A 15,418-nucleotide genomic window follows, 5' to 3' on the forward strand; every position below is an offset into this window, starting at 1 on the left:
TATAGAAATTTCATCAATGCTAACGTTCCTGGGGGGTTGGTGTCAAGTGTCATAATCTATAGGAAAGCAGTGTGTCGTAGGATGTATCATACCCATCAACATGGTGGTGACATTTAATGGCCCTGGTCTTTGCAACCCTAGGAAACATGGTGACGATATAAGTTAAAGAATAGAGCTTTATGATGAAAGACACTTGTCATGTGATGAATTAGGAAAAGATTGAAAATGGGAAGGAATTCTATGAACTCTGAACCCTATGGGCATGGAATAATGAGTAAGGAAAGGATGGAACAATAGCTTTGATCCTACTGTACATTTATAACCATGTAAAGAGTGTTTCATGTGTAAGAATAAATTATATCAGGGGACAGATATGAGGCTGATGGAAACATGGACAGATTATGTATAATCCTAACCAATATCGGGCCTTATTTGATGAAAGCAATTGTAACTCACAGGCAACAAATTGAACAAACAAGAGAACAGCTGCAACAGGCAGAGCTCACCTTCAGACATCAGGGAACCTGAGTTCTGCCTGATGTATTGAACCCTTAGCACCTCATGCGGGTGAGTGTAGTGGCCCTTGGAATCCCTAAACATGGGCTTTTCATTGTTGGCTTTTTCAGATCGCAGTTTATGAGAAGAATGCTCAGGACAACTGGGTGTTTTCTTTTTTCCTCCTCTGTCTCTTTGGTGCACAGTCTGGCACAACTGAAGGTGGGTATGTTTTTCTCCCCCATATCAAGATTCAAGTCTGGGAGAGGGAGATGACAGAGCAGAGCAGGGAGGTCACCTACTTGAAATACAGGTATGGTAGTTTGACTTGTGTTTTTATGGATGTTTCCAGGGATGATGCCTGAGCTGTTATCTAGTAGAGTACGTGGTGTTGCAACTCTTATAGAAGTCCATTCTTTTTCTTTATCCAAGACTGGATGTGATGGAAGGAAAGAGGCTGCCTGTGGGATGCCCGAGGCAGAAACCAGTGCCTGGAAGACTGCCGTGCAGCCTGTTCCTGTGGGTGATCATCATGTGGCCTGAAAAGAATCACAAGCACTAAGTACAGAAGGTGGTCTGAAGGGGTGACAGAAGGGTGTTCTCCTCTGTGTCTCAGACAGTGGGGCACCTGTCCCTGTGATTGGTGGAGCTCATGTCCCTCCCCTGTGACCCTCCCACCTCCTCCAGCATTCCCGTCTATAAAGTGATGAGCCTGGAGGGGTGACAGGACATGGGCCTAATACCCCTTTCCCACCTTGACTCAATGTGAAGACCTTATTTTAGTTTGAGGAGAAGGTCATTTATTTGATTTTTTTAACATTCTTTATTTTTATTTTCTTGTGAACCATAGCCCTACATTCGTAAATTCAAGTTCCATATAGCTTAGTACTCTGATGTTATCAGTGCAAGTCTGCAGCATCACTACTAAATTCCCATAGTTTTCATTTTATGATTAGTATATTAGTCTAAATACATTTCTATTCAGAAATAGTTATATAATAACTGTTCACATGTGGAAGGCACCTTATACATAAGTGGAAAGATTGAACAATCCACATGGAACCTAAAGAAACTTACCCATCTTCAGGATTCATTGATGATATACACCAAATCAGTATTCTCATTTTTATTAAATTTATTTATTTTGAGATAGGCAGAGAGAGAGAATCCCAAGCAGGCTCCACTCTGTCAGTGAGGAGCCCAATCCTGGGCCCAAACTCAAAAGCTGTGAGATCATGAGCTGAGCAGAAATCAAGAGTTGGATGCTTAACCGAATGAGCCACTCAGGCATCCTCATACTTATTCTTAATCTGTAATGAAATAGTGATTTCCCATGATGTAAACTGAGAAATTTCTGTTTTACTGATGAATTCTAAATTACTAGTTGAGCCTGACCTGTCCACAGTTATTTGATTAATTATGAAAAACATGAACCAGGGCACCATGGGGTCTGCATTAAGGTGAGGGGATGGTTCTCCCCCTTATCCTTGGGGGTCACCAGAGGCACGTGGGATACCCCTTGCCTCTGGTCAGGGACCTGAGTGTAGGGAAAAGTTTAAGACATGTGAGGAATGAGATGAGGACTTAATTCCGCACAGTCCACTAAAATCAGAATAAACCTCTATCCCTTCTAGGGAGGGCCTTTAGCAGATTCAGAAACTGGTGCAACCTCTGTGAGTTACAGCAGTTGTGACTGTACCAAGAATGAGGACAAGGACAGGTAAGTGCCAGGGCCATTCTCCATTGTAACTCTTTTGGGAAACCCTCATCTTTCTGTACAGACGCTCTCCTGGCCTTGTGTGATATGTCTGCTTGTTATTTGTTTTCCAAATGCACACTCTTATCCCAGGAGCTACAGCTTCTCTACTTTCATCTTTTTTATGGTAAGTTTAGAAGCCCAAAGTGCTTAGAGGCTGAGTACCTTAAGGCTTTTCCATGTGTTTCTGGAAATTACCAGAGGAGGATGACCCCACACTCCAAACAGAAGTCTCCTGACCTGGGTGACCCCTTTCAGACCTCAACTCTGCGGGAACAGTGTGGCTGCTGTGTCTTTCTTGATTCTGGCTAGATTAACCTGTTAGAAAGTCTGCCATATTGTTTAAAATTCAAAAGTGCAAAACAACATTGTTACTACTACAACTTTATATTTTGTGCCCTATGCAATTTAGAGTGGTCTTAGACAAAGTCAATGTCATCACTCATCAACTTCCTGTCTTTGTTGGTAAATGAGTTGTCTGGAATCCTTCCAGCTATACCTTAGGTAAAAAGTCTGAACGTTGTGTCCTTTGACTGTGTTCATATGAGCACTTTCTGGTTGTGTCCCCAGTCACTGTTAGAGCTGATACAGTCTCATGACACATCCCAGGAGTTTAATACTAGAAATCAAAACACATTTGCAATAAATCTGTTATGTGAATTTCTACCTCTTTTTTCTGTTGGACATAATTACTCTGTGCCCTATAGTAATGCTTAAAATCAGAATTCCCTATGAATTAAGATGAACAAATCTGAGCTTTGTAGTCATTCACAAGTAACTTGCTCCTCACAGAAGACTCTCATTCCCCTGCAAGATTCCAGGCATCCTCCACTCCTCATAGGTCTCAGAGGCCTTTGACAACACTTCAAGAGGGAAGACCCCTTTCTCAGGGAGAGGAGCAGAGGGGGCAAATTGAAGGGCTGGCTGCCGAACTTTTCCCCAGGAGTGGCTGTGATTCCATGAGCAGAATATGAGCCATTTATTTAAACTCATTGTTTTGTGTTCTTAATATACAAAAAAACAGCACTGGAATTACCGTAGAGGAGGGATACAGGGTGAAGCTGGACATAATGGCTGCCTGTCTGGAGAATGCTACTTCATTAGTCTGTAATTACTTCTGTTAGTCCTCTAGGATGGGACCCTTGCCATTTTACTTTTGCAGACAGGACAGTCATGTGTGATAACAGTAGTTTAACTTCTTGCATCTACCACCCCAAGCTGTAGGTGGTACCCAGTGGTAGGGATAAAGTTTTCAGGTACTGATGCTACGCTCCTGGATCTTGGTGGCAGAGAAGGTGGCAGGTGCTGACACCTTCTTCTCTGGGTTTCAGCTGCTTTAGGTACTGGTTTTCTTCTCTGGCATATGCACATAGCTGTCACTTCTGTTCTGCAGGGCAGCATGGGTCCATGGAGACCTCCTCCATTAACTGGAAGATTCTGCATGTCCTACCCTAGAGGTAGCCCCATGGACTATTAGGCACATCCACCTCCTGAAGCTTAGTGGCCCTGTCGATCCCCTGAACCCCTCCACCTGCAACACTTGGTAAGATGATCGGAACAGTATGAGTTGACTTGTGAAGTACACTCATCTTATTTTTGTTGGGTCTTTGGTCAAGGTGCAGAGTTGGTACCACAGATCATTGCAATGCAAGGGAAATGTGTGTGCTGCCATTACCACATTCCTCAAGTGTCTCATGATTGACATATCATCTTTGTCATTTCCCCCACCATGTATTGGTACAGGTGTCTCTTGTGGAGAAGGAATGGGGCTGTATGCAGAAAAGCAGACACAGCAGTTCAGCAGAAATGCTCTGCACACAGTCCACGTGCTGGGATCTGTGAGGCATGAGGCTCAGCCAAACGTATCCATCTAGTCGCACTCCCCAGACATCCATAGTTGTCATCTGAATCAGGGCTTTTAGGAGTCTTCATTAAGTTATAAGGGGTAAGTTCTTCTTGGGGATCACCTGAGGCATGCAGGATACTCTCTGCATGTGATTTGCAATCTGACTGGGCCAAAGAGTTTAAGTTGTCTGAGGAATGAGGGGATTTTTTGTTTGTTCGTTCGTTTTTAAACCTCCATCCCTTCTAGGGCCTTTAGCAGATCCAGAAGCAGGTGTCACTCCCGAGAGTGACAACAACACTGACTCTACCAAAACTGCCAAGACGCACAAGGTAAATGTTATGGCCATTTTCAGTTTTAAGTCTTTTGGGACACCCACATCTTTTTGTATAGCACGCACTCCTGCCATTGTCTCTAGTTTGTGGGTCATATCATATGTCTGCTTGTTTTTTTTTTTAATTTTCCAAATGCACAGCCTTTACCCAGAAGTCCACAGGCTTCCCTGTTTTCCACCTGGAATTGCTTTGTGGTAACTTTAGAAGCTAACCGTGCTTAGGGGTAAGGACCTTAGGGCTTTTCCAATGTGTTCCTGGAATAAATCAAGGAGGATGATACCACACTCCACTTGGAAGTCTTCTAGCTTGTCTCATTTTTTCTGGACCTCCTCAGTGTGGAATCATTGCTCTTGCTGTTTCTTCCTTTCCTGTTTCTATCAAGGGTTTTAATGTATTCAGAAAAATCGGTGGATATCCTTAAAATTTGAAATGGCGAACAGCCTTCACTCCAACTTACATTTTTGTATGTGTCATTTAGAGTGGTCTTAAACAAAGTAAATTTCATACCCATCAACATTCAATAGTTTTTTGGTAAACATGCTGTCCAGAATTCCTTCAGGTGTGTCCTGGGTATAAATACTCTGAACTATATAGGAGGTGACATATTTGTTGTAGAAAACATGCACTGAAACTTGTGAAGAAAAAAAATCCAAAATTACCTGTATGGCAAGTCCCCACTGTGTCCTTCATTTGTGTTCACATAAGCAGGTTCTTTTGTGTCCTTTGTCACAGGTACAGCTAAAACACAGAAATTTACACCAGAAATAAAGTGCATTTTGTTATTTAGAATTTCACCTCATTTTTCCAGAGGAGACAATTACCCTGCAAATTGTACTGTACTTAAGCTGAGAAGTACCTCTGAATTAAAAAAAAATTAGCTGAACCCAACTAACATGTATAGGTTACCTGTTTCTCTAAGAACATGCTTTTCCAGGTCCTCTGCAGGACCTCAGGACTCCCATCACCCCATGTGTCTCTGTGTCCATGGACAGCACTTCCAGAGAGAATATCCCATTGTCAGGAAAGAAGCAGATAGGGAACAGGCAGGGGCTTAGAGGCAGAGCTTTGAGCCACAAGGGCTATGATTCCATGTGTGGAGACTGGGATTGTCATTCCTTCTCACTTTGTCTGTTCTTAACATACAAATAAGCAGCTCCTGTGGTGGAGGGGGACGAGGGGTAGAGGGTGATCCTGGACTTAGATGCCTTCCTAACTGGAATATGCTACTTTGTTAATTTGGTATTAAGTCCATCGATCTTCTAGGAAAAGAACCCTTGCTATTTCTACATTTCCAGACATGTGGGGACACTAGTTTATCCCAATAACATCCATTCCTTACCCCAAGGCTGTAAGCAGAACCCAAAGTATGGTTAGAGATTTTGGCACTGATGCTGCCCTCTTGGAACCTGGTGGTGGGGAAGCTCGCAGAAGATGAATGCTGCTTTGGGTTTCTGCTTTTGGCGCTGTGTTCTGTCCTATGAACACAGCATTCATTTCTGTTCTGCAGGCCATTATGTATTCAAGAGGGCCTTGTCCTGTCCCTGGATTGCCTTGCAGGCCCTACCCCATGGACTGCTCTTCATCACCAGTCACGGGCTATATGGGTCACCTCCACCAGCTCCTCCTACTCCACTTGGTAAGATGACCTGACCTGGATGAGTGACTGGTAAAGCACATGCATCTTCTTCGTGAAAGACTTGGTGGGAATGATGTAATGATGGTTCTGAGTCTTGGCAATCCAACTCCAAACGTGGCTGAGGACATTGTAACATATCTCAAGTTTCGCAGGACATACATATAATGGGCTATGTCATTTCCCTGTAATGTGGTGAGCTATAGGTTTCTCTTGTCAAAAAGAAAGAAGATTTTTACACAAAGGCAGACATATCAGCAGTACTAGTGTGCATTTTGGAGACACAATGTTTTGGGTTCTGTAAAGAATGGGGTGCACCACTAACTTTTAGTGCTCACGCGTCCTTTGTGAAAGAGGGATACGTGCATTAAGGGACACAGACCTTGTGATCAGCATAATGGAAGCATCAGTGAAGGATCCAGTGCAGAAATAGGGGAAACTTGAATCACACAGGAATACAAGGGAAATTGTGAATAGAAAGCAGAGTTTGAGGAGGTGCAGAGGGGAGGGTGCTGGGGTCAGTGAGATGCAGTTGGAGGTCATTCCTGGGCACAGCCTGAGCAGGGAGCATGGGGTCCACACAGACCTGCTATGTGGGGTCATTCTCAGTGCACAATGCAGTGTTCATCACTGAAATGTCAGTGTTGCCAAAGTGAACCTTGGTAATTATCTAAAAAGATTGCTGTCTCCCTGGGTTTTCTGAATGTTCTGGACTTTGTGGGAAAATTGCCCTGGAGATATGGGAAATTTAACTTGGTCTTATGGAAATGCTTGTCTGCCCAAGTTCATATCCCTCAATGACAATAAAGTGGAGACAGGATCCAGATCAGCTGAGTACCTGCACTGGCCTTCACCCTGGGTCAACCTACAGTTGAGGGTTGGCCAGAAGCCGCCCCTGCTGCACCCCTGTCATCACCCGGACTACAGCTTTCCATCTCCTCAAATTTCTCTCACAATATTCTGAGGCTTTGCCTGTGTTCTTGCTGGCTCAGCCCTAATACCAGTTCTCAGTGGCCCCTACACAGAACCTCCGCTGTGTCATCTGTGAAAAAATATTTGTTTTGAACAACATGATGAGATAAAGCATCTGCAAAATGTCTGGGAAGTGTCCACTCACCCTTCTCACAGTTTCAATTAAGATGATATCTCCACACAATGATCATCAAAAAAAAAAAAAAAAGATGTTCATGGAAATTCATTAAATGAAGACTGTTAACACCTCAGCCCAGGGACTTCTATTAAAATCCAGGACCTACCAAAGAAAAGAAAATTATGAGAATGTGTATATTCAGAGATCTGAAGACAATCATTTTCCATTACATATAGACTCACAGATGCAGCCTCACACTAAAATGTTCATCTGAGGCCACAGATGAACTACAGAAGACAGAATGCATGTAGGAAAACATAAGACTGTAGGGAAATAAACCAAAATCTCTTAAATCTCACTGCCTTATGGGACAACTATTTTGAAATTTGAAGAGGACTGTGCAAGGTGACAGACTATGGTGATTATATATTTAAAACAAGTGTCATTTCTGCCTGAATGCTTTCCCTACCCATCCTGCCCCCTCCACTTTGTCTTTCCTAGTGTCCCCTAATACACCTTTCACCGTTCTGTCTCTGTCAGCATCCGCTTCTAGGAGGACCTACTGTCACTCTCCATCAGTGCACACAGTGGGGTTCTTGTACACACAGGTAACAAATTGGCAAAAATGCCAGTGATGGTGGATAGTAGCAAGATCACCCTTTGTGTGGGGAGCCCGAGAGAGTTTTCTGGGGTGGTGGGAACTTCCTATATCTAGATTTATGGAGGTGCTTATGCTCATTTATTGTGGAAATATGTACCGACTCCCTGGTGCCTCATGGTCAAATAGACAGGTATCTTTCCCTAGCATATGGCTGATTTCTAATGGTGGGTAAGGATGAGGGACCAGCAGTGACTGTGGGAGAGGAGTGAGGAGGCCACACATGGAGTCGGACCCTCGCCCAGGGTGCCAGCTCTCCCCATACCGCACCATGTGTAGGAGGGCTCTGAAGAGCAGAGATTTCTTGATCAGTCCCATGAACTCCATAATCCTCCTGCAGATTCCTCACTGAGGGATGGCCAGGGCAGAGGCCAGCAGCTGGAGGACACCCTGATCATGGCTGGAATGGATCAGTGGACCTGGGGGACTGAGTTATGGAAAGGGAAAGGCAGAAGGTAGGGACAGGGAGTTTGAGAGACAAAGAAGAGAAAAGAAGGGAACTTTTATACCGACTTCAGCTACATTTCTGTGTGAACAAAAGGGGATTCTTGTCTCCAAGGGTGGGGAAGAGGACTGGCAAAAAGAGTGACATTCTCAGCTCAAGTGCCCAGGATATCTGCCTTGCTCTTGAATACCTAACACAAGAAGCCCATGCTTTCTGTCATCATTGGAACTGCAGCTCATACCATTTAGTGAAAATCCAATTATGAAGCCCTCATCATTAAAGTAGTGCAACAAAATTATGTGAAGAGACACAGAGATACAATACAAGATAAAGCCCAACGGTAGACCGAATGCAGTACTTACAGGAATATAGACTATCAGAAAAGGAGGTATCCCAAAGCAGGCATTCAGACACCTGGGCAATACCTGAAAACATAAAAAAATGTAGTCGTTTCCTCAAAATAAACATTAACGTTGGACACAAAGGAATCCAAAGGAGTTTGTACTACTAAATCAGTAGTGATTTAAGGATTAGAGAGATTTCATGGTGCTATACCCATGAGATCAAGTCTCATCAAATTATACCCTTTAATTTGAAGCTATTTGTTATATGTAAATTAAGCCTCATTAAAGATAGTTTCAAAACATAAAATACTAGAAAAAACTGTGGGAAAATTCCTTTCTAATCCTGAAGTCCATGGGTGATAGGAGTCTCTCTGACCATGTCTCAAAAATCCAAAAAAAAAATAAGACGTTTAAAAAATTAATAGTAGCAGAGTAGGAGGACCCTGAGCTCACCCTGTCCCATGTTTTCAACTACATAACATCCACATCCAAGTCCATAAACCAGAGAGCGATCCAAACACTGGCAGAACAAACTCCACAATAAATAGTGAGACGCTGCATCTGAAAGGTTAAGAAGGTCAGAAAGGTGGAGGACGAATGCCTGCAGAGAGGGCAGAGAAACTGAGTCCTCACACCAGGGAGCTCACACAAGGAAGACTAATCCCCTACCAGAGGGGCTGAATTCCTTGAGCTTGGATCCTGGAGCTTTGGTGGTCAGCTGACTCAGCACTGGGTGATCCAGGAGGATGAGTGATAGCCAGGTCCTTGCCTGTGTAGAGAGGCAATGTAAACATGGTAGTTTACACAATGCCAGAGGCAACAGGAGACAGATATGTTCATGCTGATTTCTGAGTGGTTGGGGGACTTCTCCAGAAAAGAGGGATGCTCACAGGCATCATTCTTTCCCCGCCCCCAACCAAGAAACACAGAAGCACCTACCATGGGTTGGGCTGCACAGACACTTGCTACTGAACCCACTAGCAGTGTGCCAATCCCAAGAGTTCTCTGGGGGACTCACTCACTCCGAGGCTGCTGGCCTCAGCGCTGGGCTCAGGACAAACTTTGTTAAATCCACATGGGCACCCGGTCTGGTCTGCTGCATGCAAAGCTGCCACTGCACGCTGTGCACATCTGCACTGCACCGAGCTGTGCACCCCCTGCTGCCCTCATATGTCTCACCCAGCCATGTGTCCCCAGCCACCAGCACACTCTGTGAATAGCCTTGAGCCCCTGGCTGCCCTGGTGCATAGACACTAGCCACCAACGGACAGCTACAGATTTGTCAACAGAATCTTGGCAAGCCAGAAGTGAGTGACATGACATATTCAAAGTGCTAGATAGAATGTCAGCAGCAAAGAATACTCTATCCAGTAAGGCTATCATTCAGAATAGGAGACCAAGAGTTTCCTAAGCAAAAACTAAAGGAGTTTGTACTACTAAATCAGTCCAGCAAGAAATATTAAGAGGGATTCTTTGAGTGGAGAGACCAAAAGTGACAATAGAGAGGTAGAAAACACAAATCCAGTAAAAATGAATATTTCTGTAAAAAATCAGTCAAGGAACTCACAAAAATGGATATAAAATACAACATGTACCAAAACATAGGGAGGAGAAAATAATGGGTTCAAAGGTAAATGACCATCAACTTAAGACAAACTACTAAACACAAAGAAATTATGCGAAAACTTAATGGTAACCATATATCTAAAACCACTCATAAATATGCAAAGAATAAGGAGAAAGAAATCAAGATATATCACTAAAGAAAATCAGCAAAACATGAAAGAGAGAAAGACAAAGGATCGAGAAAAACACGAGAAACCACAACAAAACAGGTAATAAAATGGCAATACATACATACATATCAATAATTACTTTGAATGTAAATGGAATGAATGCTCCAATCAAAAGACATAGGGTGTAAAAATGGATGAAAAAACAAAGCAGATTTATATGCTGCCTACAAGTGACCCATTTTAGACCTGAAGACACCTACAGAATGAAAGTGAGAGGATGGAGAAACATCACGCAAATGAATGTAAAAAGAAAGCTGGGGTAGCAATTCTTTTATCAGAGAAAATAGACTTTAAAACAAAGAACGTAATGAGACAAAGGACAAAACCACATAACACTAAAGGGTACAATCCAATAAGAAGATATAACAATGGTAAATATATAGGAACCCAACATAGGAACACCTAAACACATAAAAGTTAACAACATAAAGGAACTAATTGGAAAATAAGACTTTCACACCCCACTTACACAATGGACACATCATCTAAACAGAAAATCAACAAGGAAACGATGTCTTTGAATGACATAGGGGAATAGATATATTTGACAGATATGTTTAGGACATTCCAGTGTAACACAGGAGAACATACATTCTTTTCAAGTGCACATGGAATAGATAGATCACATATTGGGCTCCAAAACAAACCTTAACAAATTCAAGCAGACTGAAATGACACCATGAATATTTTCAGACCACAATGCTATGAAACTAGAAATCAACCACAAGAAAAATTCTGGGAAGACCACAAATACATGGAGGTTAAATAACATACTACTAAACAATGAATGGGTCAACCAGAAAATCAAAGAAGAAATTTTAAAAATACATGGAAACAAATGAAAATGAAAATGAAAAAAACAATGGTCCAAAAACATATGGAATGTAGGAAAGTGGTTCTAAGAGGCTATTTCAGAACAATACAGGGCCTACACCAAGAAGGGAGAAAAATCTCAACTAAACAACTGAACCTTACACCTAAAGGAGCTAGGGAAAGAACAACAAACAAAACCTAAAATGGCAGAAGGAAGGAAATAAGATTAGGGCTGAAATAAATGACATAGAAACTAAACAAACAACAGAAAAGATCAATGAGAGCAGGAGCTGGTTCACTGTGAAAAAAAAAAAAACAAACATTGACAAACCTCTAGCTAGACTTCTCCATAAGAAAAGAGAAAGGATTCAAATAAAATCACAAGTGAGAGAGGAGAAATCACAACCAACACCACAGAAATACAAGCAATCATAATATAATATAATGAAAAATTGTATGTCAACAATTTGGACAATTTAGGAGAAACAGATAAATTCCTAGAAACATGTAAATTACATAAACTGAAACAGAAAGAAATAGAAAACATGAACAGAACAATAGCCAGCAAAGAAATTGAGTCAGTAATAAAAAAAAAAACAAAAAACAAAAAAACCTCTCAACAATCAAAACTCTAGGACCAGATGACTTCACAGGTGAATTCCACCACGCAGCTAATAAAGAGTTAATACCTAATCTTCTTAGGCTATTCCAAAATATAAAAAAGGATGGAAAACGTCCAAATTTATCCTATGAGGCCAGCATTGCCCTGATACCAAAACCAGATAAAGAACCACTAAAAAAGAGAACTCCAGGCCAATATCCCTGACAAACATGGATGCAAAATTATCAATAAAATACTGTCTACCAAATTCAAAAATACCTTAAAAAAATCATTCGCCACAATTAAGTGGGATTTATTCCCAAGCTTCAAGCATGGTCCAATATTTGCTAATCAATGAATGTGATATATGATATCACCAGGAGAAAGGATAAGAACCATATGATTGGGTTTCCTGGTGGCTCATTCCTTGAAGCGTCTGACATTGGCTCAAGTCATGACCATATGGTTCGTGAGTTCAAGCCCTATGTTGGGCTCTCTGCTGAAAGCTCAGAGCCTGGAGCCTGCTTCAAATTCTGTGTCTCCTTCTGTCTCCCCCCCCGTCTCCCACTCACGTTATTCATTTCTGTCTCTCAAAAATGAATAATCACTTACAAAAAGAGCCATATGATCATTTCAATACATGCAGAAAGAAGCATTTGACAAAGTGCAATATCCATTCATTATTAAAACCAAAAAAAAGTAGGTTTAGAGGGAACATACATCAACATAACAAAGGTTATCTATGAAAACCACACAGTTAACATCATCCTTAATGGGGAAAATCTGAGAGCTTTCCCTCTAAGGTGAGGAACAAGACAAGGATGTCTATTCTCACCACTTTTATTACACATAGTACTGGAAGTCCAAGCCACAGCAATAAGACTTACATACATACATACATACATACACACACACATACACACATGGAATCAAAATCAGGAAGAAGAAAAACTTTCACACTTTGCAGATTACATGACACTATATACAGAAAACCTTAGAGTCACCCAATAACTGCTAGAACTGATAAATGAATTCAGCAATGTCACAGGATACAAAATCATTGTATAGAAATCTGTTTAATTTTTACACAATAATGAAGCAGTGGAAAGAGAAATTAAGAAAACAGTCCCATATTCAATTGCACACCAAATAATAAGGTACCTATGAATAAATCTAACCAAAGAGGTGAGAGACCTATACTCTGAAAACTATACAACACTGATGAAAGAAATTCAAGATGACACAAAGAAATGGAAGGACATTCCATGTTCATGGATTGGAAATACAAATATTGTGAAAATGTCTATACTTCCCAAAGAGATTGACCCAATTAATGCAATCTCCATCACAATATCAACAGCATTTTCCACAGAACTAGTACAATCCTAACATTTGTATGGAACCACAAAAGACCCCAATCTTCAGAATAAACATCCTTTATGTGAAGTGATAATTATGGATGGCATTATGCTTCTGGATCTCCTCTCCAAAACACATTAATGCTGGTCTAATAATTTGAAACAAACATTAGACATAATCCAACCAAGGATCATTCTACAAAATGCATTCTACAAAAGTACCCTCAAAGCTTTGCAGATGATGAAAACTATGGAAAACCTAAAAATCGTCATGGCCAAGTGGAGCCTAAGGAGACAGGATGACTGAATGTAATGTGCTATCTGAGATGAGTCTGGAACAGAAGAGGTTGAAACCTAAGAAATATGAGTAAAAATATAAACGTTAGTTAATACCTCTTCTGGATATTGATTGTGGTAATGTACCAACTGATATGACATCGATAGTCAGAAAACAGTCTGATGTGTGTGGAGACTCAGTACTATCTTACCAATTTTTTTGGTAACTAGAAACCCATAATGAATGAAAAGATTATTAGTAATATTAGTAATCATGGTTTTATTTTTTCAACACATGATATTATAATAGTCTTAGTATTAGTTACTAGTGATTAACATTTACCTATTCTTATTGTTCTCACTGTTGTTTAAATAATAGCACTCATGTTATAGAAAACCGAATGCACAATGTTATACAATTCATAGAAACATCTATTTTACATATTTTAAGATAATAACATAGGTACATAACACTGTAAGGCTAAGACCCAGAAGTATAAGAGGGAAAGACAACACTTTAGGAAGAGGTGACTTGGAAAGGGTGCTTCTGTGCCTAGGTGATGGCTCAGCAGCCTGGCTGGGGGTCAAAAGGCCAGCGGTAACTTAGACTCACAAGTATCTTAGTAACTTAGATCAAAGTAACTTAGACCGACAAAGATCTTAGAGTCAAAGAGTTGATCTCCACCTATGATTAGAAGGTCATAGCAATAGATGGCTAAAATGTTATTTAGGGCTTTATTTTTAACAAAAAAAAATGGATGTGTAAAAATTTGGGTTTGGAACGTTAAGAAAAAGCATAGGCCCATGATGGAGACACTTACATTAAGGCCCCATGTCACCAAACCTAGTTTCATTCCTCCAGGAATGTAACCTTTAACCAGTTAACAGAATTTCCTAGTCAGGGCTAGAAATCTTACTGATAGACGCCTTCCATTCTCCTTAGGGAGGTAAATATGCCTAATAATGTATTCCTTGTCACTAAATTTTAAAAAATTTTAATTTTTTTAAAGTTTATTTATTTTGAGAGAGACACAGAGAAAGAGAGCACATGCAAGGGAGGGGAAGGGAGAGAGGGACAGAAGAATCCCATACCCACAAGATCGGTATCAAGAGTCAGACACTTAACTGAGCCACCCAGGCATCCCAAGAATGTGGAGATTTAGAGGTTAGCAGGCTTGGCTGAGATACAGTCCTGAGGTCACTGCCCTACTCCTGGAGAGAAGGCAGCAAACAACTTGCAGGTAGATGGCATGGAAACAGTGATCTCTACAACACCTGGAGCACACAATGGGGAGACAGGGTTCATAAAGATGCCTCTCTAGGGATGAGAGCTTGATGGCACCATTTCCCTCCTCTGCCCCCCAGCATAAACACAGAGCCACCTGCTGGAAACAATGCGCTACCCACACTGGCTACCTAACCTGCTTACACCAGGGAGGAGCCAAGATGGCGGAACAGCATGGAAGATTTTTGTGTATCTCGCATCCGTGAAATACAGCCAGACCAACACTAAACCATCCTACACACCTAGAAAACTGATTTGAGGATTAACACAACAATCTGCACAACCTGAACCATAGAATTCAGCAGGTACATGATGCGGAGAGGTGAATTTGGGGAGGGAGAAGCCGTGAAAGGTAGGGAACCACTTTTGCGGATGGAGAGAGGATAGAGACTGGGGAGGGGGGGAGAATATGGGAAAAGCACCCCTCCCCAAAAGCAGCTGGAGAGAAAGTAGAAAATTGGAAACAGCCGCAGGAACTAAACTAAAATGGGAGAAAGGAGAAAGGAGAGGGTTTAAATTCCATTAAGACTATAAACAAGGGGAGCGCAAAGGCTGCAACTCCGCAGCTCGATATCTGGCGGTGCTCTGGTGGGAAGGGCAAATCCCCAGGAACAGAGTGGTGTCCGGGAGGTTCTCAGACCACATGGGGAAAAGCAGTTCCACTGCTGCAAGGGCATTTGGTACAGACTG

General features: G+C 41.6%; 1 long non-coding RNA gene across 1 annotated transcript in view; it reads right to left on the reverse strand.

Moving 5' to 3' along the window:
• Positions 1-15,418, reverse strand: part of LOC109261163 (uncharacterized) — a 42,976-nt gene that overhangs the window by 2,371 nt on the left and 25,187 nt on the right. The window contains exon 2 of the long non-coding RNA XR_008419320.1: positions 8,618-8,680. This is a non-coding gene — a long non-coding RNA (uncharacterized LOC109261163). The remainder of the gene's footprint in view (positions 1-8,617; positions 8,681-15,418) is intronic.

This window comes from Panthera pardus, unplaced genomic scaffold (assembly GCF_024362965.1).
Source record: "Panthera pardus isolate Hobbes unplaced genomic scaffold, ASM2436296v1 HiC_scaffold_5, whole genome shotgun sequence".
NCBI classification, from domain to species: Eukaryota; Metazoa; Chordata; class Mammalia; order Carnivora; family Felidae; genus Panthera; species Panthera pardus.